Source organism: Colobus angolensis, unplaced genomic scaffold (assembly GCF_000951035.1).
Source record: "Colobus angolensis palliatus isolate OR3802 unplaced genomic scaffold, Cang.pa_1.0 Scaffold172, whole genome shotgun sequence".
NCBI classification, from domain to species: Eukaryota; Metazoa; Chordata; class Mammalia; order Primates; family Cercopithecidae; genus Colobus; species Colobus angolensis.
The window spans coordinates 4,050,600-4,056,903 of record NW_012114844.1 but is presented as its reverse complement, the minus strand read 5'-3'; the positions used below and the strand labels follow the sequence as shown (position 1 = coordinate 4,056,903).

Here is a 6,304-nt window from a genome sequence, read left to right as displayed (position 1 = left end):
TAATATACATGAAACATGTCTCCAAGGGTTCGCAAAAAACCCAGGAGAGAGTAACAGGGTGGCTGGGAGACACTTCCATGTTGTACCTTCTGAGTGTTGGACTATGCGAATATATCATCCTTTCAAAAAGTGAACAAAAGATTAATTTCCCCTTCCTTCCTGTGCCCCCACCCCCAGCAAGGAAAATGGGCTTAGAGAATTGGATAGTCCTGGGTGTTCAAACCCCAGCTCTGTCTCAGTGATCTTAGGCAAGCACTTAACCTCAAACACTCCATGTTTTTCATCTACACAATAGAGGTTATCCTAGTAACTGTCTCACATGGTGGTTGTGAGGATTATATGGGATTGCTAGTATGGAACCTGGTGAAGCACTCCATAAAGGTTCAAACTGTGGTATTAATAACAGTAATAACAATAGCAACGTTATCTGATGTCTCTGAGCCTCTGTTAGCCAGCTGTAAGTTCGATCTCTTTCCCTGTCCCTTCCAACTTTACTGAGTTCTTTTAAAAACCAGGCCACGGGCTTGGAAATGCCTCGATCTTTACGGACCAAGTTGTATATTGAGCTGAGCCCTAGCCCTTTAAGGGGCACTGCCCGGGCTCCCCAGATCAAAACTTCTCACTCTTCACCATCCAGTCCTCGAGCCTCAGTGAAGCGGTCCTCCAGCGGCAGTTACAGCAGACCAGAAAGGAGCGGGTGCTGCTGAATGCACACGTGACACAGGTGAGGCTTTGCAGAAGGAGGGATGTGGAGGGAAGATGATCCCAGCTGACCAGGAGCAGGTGAGGACCAGTGACAGCCCTTCTTAACTTCTGTGCCCATTCTTGCAGGTGACAGAGTCACTTAAACAAGTCCAGTTAGAGAGAGATGAATATGCTCAACATATAAAAGGAGAGAGGGCCTGGTGGCAGGAGAGGATGCGGAAAATGTCGATGGAGGTGAGACCTGACCCTTTAGCCCCCCACCTTAGATGGGTCACTGGATCTTTCTGGGCATCTGTAAAATGGGACTAGTACAGCCAGAGGTGGTCATGGGTCTGGGCTTTGTGGAGGTGGGGGCAGAGAGGGAGATGGTAGCCTGTCCAGCCACCAGCCCCTCTCTCCAGGGCCCTTTCCCCCTGTGCTTTGGGCAGGCTCACGCATTGAGGGAGGAGAAGAAGCATCACACACATTGGATACAGGAGCTGGAGAGGAGCTTGTCCGAAATCAAACACCAGATGGGTAAGATAGGGCTGGTGTGACCTGGGAGCAGGACTGGCATCAGAGGACTGTGGGGTGGCTTAGAATGCCCCAGGGAGATGGGTGGATGGAAGGGATTTGAGGCAGAGGTAAAGAGGTCTGTGCCAGCAGCTGGCAAGTCTTGTCATCTCCATGAGCCTCAGGGTCCCTGTCAGCCAAGAGGGAGGAGTGCCCATTGTCAGCCACCCACAGTGCTCTCTATCTGACATGGCTTGGAAATTGGCTACCATTGGGTGCAAGGAATCATTAGCAGTGAGGCCAAGTTTGGGAAGCCTGAGAGGAGCTGCATCAAAAGGAGGGCTTTTTCTTTGAGTGGGGGGTGGGTGGGGAATCCAGAGGGCCTTATTGTCTGCTTCATTTCTCAGCTGAGCCCCCATCCCTGGTGGACCCAGCAGGGACATCTGAGGTGGAACAGCTACAAGATGAGGCCAAACACCTGAGGAAGGAGGTGGAAAGTCTGGAGGGAAAGCTCCAATTCCAGATGGAAAACAATCAGGCCTTGAGTGTCCTGAGCAAGGAACAAAAGGAAAGGCCCCGGGAGCAGGAGGAGAGGCTCTGAGAGCATCAGGAGAGGCTCCAAAAGTAGGAGGAGAGGCTCCAAGAGCAGGAGGAGAGGCTCCAAGAGCAGGAAGAGAGGAGGTTGCGGGAGGAGGAGAGACTATGTGAGCAAAAGGAGAGGCTTCGGGAGAAGCAGAAGAGGCTGGGGGAGCAGGGTGAGAGGCTGCGAAAGCAGGAGGACAGGCTACAAAAGCAGGAGGAGAGGCTGCGAAAGCGGGAGGAGAGGCTGTGAAAGGAGGAGGAGAGGCTGCAAAAGCAGGAGGAGAGACTGTGGGAGAAGGAGGAGAGGCTACGAAAACAGGAGGAGAGGCTGCAAAAGCAGGAGGAGAGGCTCCTGCTCTCCCAGAACCACAAGTTCGACAAGCAACTGGCTGAGCCACAGTGACTTGGAGAATCTGGTGGGTTGCCCCACCTGGGCAGCCTGCCCTCATCCCTAGCCCTCCAGGCCTTTGTTTCCCCACCTGTAAAATGAGGCAGTGTAGCCCTCATGTAACATGGTACTTCTAAAGGCATCTGTGAGCCAGAGCTCATCAGGCCCTGCTCTGACGGCTGTAGGGGAGAGGGAATGATTTTTCTAACCTACCTCCACCCTTCCTGGTGATATGGGAGGCAGACACCAAGTTCTGGGGTCTCCAGCTGCAGTGTCTGGCCACTGATTGCTTCTCTCTGTCCAGAACAACAAGAACAAGAGCGCACTGCTATTGGAGCAGCAAGTAAAGTAGCTGCAGGAGAAACTGAGTGAGGTGAATGAGATGGTAACCTCTGCCCCATCCAAGAAGGGCTGGGAGGCAGGCACCAGCCTCTGGGGAGGGGAGGTGCCAGGCCAAAGGCAGCTCCAGCTGGGGGGCAGGTGACCCCAGCACCCTCCAGGGCAGCTCCATGACTGTTTCTTGCTTCCTGCCCTCTGACTTTTAGAGGTGGGTAGCCCTGGGCTCCTCCCAGGTCTGGACATCATCTTCCCAGCTAGAGGCATGGATTCCCCCAATCATAGGAGTGGAGACAGTGGTATAAGAGGGTCCTTATGCCGGGCACAGTGGCTCCTGCCTGTAATCCCAGCATTTTGGGATGCTGAGGCAGGAGAATCTCTTGAGGGTCAGGAGTTTGAGACCAGCCTGGCCAACATGGCGAAACCTCATCTCTACTAAAATTATAACAACAACAAAAAATTCGCCCAGCATGGTGGCACATGCCTGTAATCCCAGCTACTCAGGAGACTGAGGCATGAGAATCTCTTAAGCCTGGGAGGTGGAGGTTGCAGTGAGCTGAGATTGCACCACTGCACTCCGGTATGGGCCACATGGTGACACTCTGTCTCAAAACAAAAGAAAAAAGCCTCCTTAGATTGAAACTGGATTCCGACCTCGGTTCCACTGGTCACCATTCAACTACTTTTCATCTCTAAGTCTCTGTTTCTTTAACTTCAAAAGGAAGTTATTTTTCTCATGGAGGTGCTGAGGATTAAATGAGAGAACACATGGAAAGCATTAGGCATGTAGCATGCTTAGCAGATGGTGGTTGGCTCCTTCTGCTTTTCCACAAGTCTGTGGTCTACAGTTTAAATGGTGGGAAGAAGGACATGAGATTTGAGGCTGGGAAAGGGGACATGGGGTTCTAGGCAAGGGGGGAAGTCTCCTAGGCCTGGAGCAAGGGGCCAGGGTCCCCAGCAGGTGACAGAGTCCCACAGTGCCCTTGCTACCCTATTAATGGGCCCAGAATCTGAAGCCAACCACCACATGCCCTCATGCCAGGGTCTCCCTGCAGATACAGCTGAAGAGCCAAGTGTCTCAGAGTCTGCAGCAGCAGCAGTGAGACTAGTACCTGGGTCATCTGCAGCACTACGTGGTCACCTATCAGCAGCTGACCCCTGAGAAGGAGGCGCCACACAGGCAGTTACTGCTGCAGACCCAGCTTGTGGACCAGCTGCAGCAGTAGGAAGCTCAGGGCAAAGCGGTGGCTGAGATGGCCTGCCAAAAGTTGCAGGAGACCCAGGAGAGGGAGTCGCTGAGGACGGGAATGACCTGGCAGCCTCTGTGCCTTCTCACTCTGTTTTCCATCCCCTTAGGAGCACCTAGAAGCTGCCAACCAGGAGAATCAACAGCTAGAGACCCAGTTCAGTCTCATGGCTCTCCCTGGAGAAGGTACAGGAGACCACTCAGAGGAAGAGGAGAGAGACCCAGGAGGAAGGGGGGACTGTCAGCATAAGATTGAGGGGTTGGAAGAGACCTTTAGAACAGCTGGTTGTTATGCCAACGGGGTGTCTACACTAAGTTTGGCATCAATATGATGACCTCCCGGGAGCAGGGAGCCACTGGGTTGCCTAAGGATGAATGAACTGGCCCAGATCAGAAAGGGAGCAGGTCAGAACTCCCACACCCACAAGTAGCAGGACTGTGCCTGGGCAATATAGCAAGATCTTGGTTTTTAAAAGGAAAAATAAAGAACAGCAGCTCATTCCCCTCTGGGGAGGGGCTGTCTCAGGGTCACACAGTGGGGACAGAGGTGGGCCCGCAGTACCTCCCTAGTTGGGTTGTCTGAGGACCCCTCTGGCCACCTCCCCACAGGAGATGGAGGAAGACATCTGGACACTGAGGAGGAGGGGGTACCTCGGTCCATGCCGAGCATCCCAGAGGACCTGGAGAGCCAGGAGGCCATGGTGAGACTGACTTTCCCTGCCCCCACTTTGCCGCCTTCCTCTGTGGTCCCTCCCAGACCCCCTTATGCTCTTGGTTTCCCCACCTTCTGATTTCTCTGGACCCTCACCCCTTCCGGGAGCCAGTGGTCAGACATCATTTCACTGGTGACCAACAGGTGCACTCTCTGAGGCCCCAAGGGAAGGGGCTGTGCTCCACCTCCCTGCCCCATTTGTTCTGTGTATGCCCCTACAACAATACTCACCTCTTGCCTTCAAGTGGCATTTTTCAACTCCGCTGGAGCCAGTTTCCAGGAGGAGCAGGCACGGCTATGTGGGCAATGGAAGGTGTGAAGGCTGTGCTGCCTTCACCTGGCTCACCTGGTGGCCTCGGCCTGGAAGGAGCCAGAGGCAGAGGCCCCGGCCCCAGGGACTGGGGGTGAGTTTGTGTGGGGGGAGAGCCACCGGGCCCTGAAGGAGGCCATGGAGAAGGTGAAAGTGAGTGAGTCCTGGCATGGGCCAAGAAAAGTGGGGGTGGGGCAGGAGAGGTCACTCCCGAGATGTGACCCCATTATTTTGACTCCAGAGCAGCTTTATGGACCTCCCAAAGGAGAAGGCGGATGGGAAGGAGCAGGTGGAGAACCTAGAGCTTGGATTCATCCAACTCTCTGGAGCAACAGATGGCATGAGTGAGCGGGAGGCCACGGCATAGATACGGGGAGCTGCAGGGCTGTTGGAGGGGCCCCAGAGTCTGAGCCCTGTCCTCTTGCAAGAGAGTACATCACCATATATGGGAGCCAAGGGGCAGTGCCAAGCAGGCGGCACCAGGAGGAGGAGGTCAACAGTGTGGACCAGAATGAGGAGGAGATGAACGTAGGGCATGAAACATTTCTGCAGGGGTGGTGGTGGGTGTGAGCACAGGCTCTGATGTGGTAGCTGAGCACTCCTCCCTTCAGGTGAAGCTGCAGGAGCTGCAGGAGCTGGTGTTGCCGCTTGTGGGTGACCATGAGGAGCATGACAAATTCCTCCCCACTGCCCAGAACCCTGTTGATGAGCCCGCTCCAGGGGCCCTAGCCCCCCAGGAACTTGGGGCTGCCCATGAGCAGAGTGGTGAATAAAGCCCTCAGGCGGGGTGGACAGGTAGGGACAGGGGAGGCTCGCACTGTGCTCAGACCCCCGCCTCCCTCTCTCTGAAGATTTTTATGAGATGAGCCTGGCCGACAGCGTGGAGCCTGCACCAGGAGAGGCCAGGAAGGGTTCTCCCCGTGACAACCCCACTGCACAGAAGATCCTGCAGCTGCTTCCTGTAATGCAGGACACCCAGGAGCACCCAGGCTTGGCCACCAAACCCTGCGTGCCATTCTTTTACCGGGCAGCCGAGAACAGAGAGATAAACATCATCATCATCTGAGAGTTGGTCAAGAAATTTAAAAACAACAGCAAAAAGTTATGGGGTTAATCCCCTACACAATTCATCTACTTCATTGGAATGTTAGAGCCCCTCATGTTTGTTTATATTTCTAATTTACAGTTTAAATTTCTTTGTGAAAAGTTAAGGGAGAGTGGGTCTTTTCCTGATGTTCACTCTGGCATCCTTTAGCATTTTTGGTTTTAATTTGATAATTGTAGGTCATTAGCTGGCATATCCAGTTTGCCCTTACATGGTGGGAGTTCAAACACACAAAGACCCACTATTTGTAAAAAACTATTCTTACTGGTTTGGAATAGGCTGCCATACTTTTTAAATGTTATTGCAGCATGTATATTCATTACAGAATTCAGATAAAATCTGCTTATGTTCTGCTATGATGTTTGATCAAATCCTAATCACAGTGAGCTCTTCATTAGCTCAATATGTGGTTTGCCCTCAAGTGCGCA

General features: G+C 53.2%; 1 pseudogene; it reads left to right on the top strand.

The window, feature by feature from the left end:
• The window catches only part of LOC105509266, a 12,473-nt pseudogene extending 6,636 nt beyond the window's left edge, over nucleotides 1-5,837 (top strand).
• The last annotated feature ends 467 nt before the right edge of the window (nucleotides 5,838-6,304 follow it).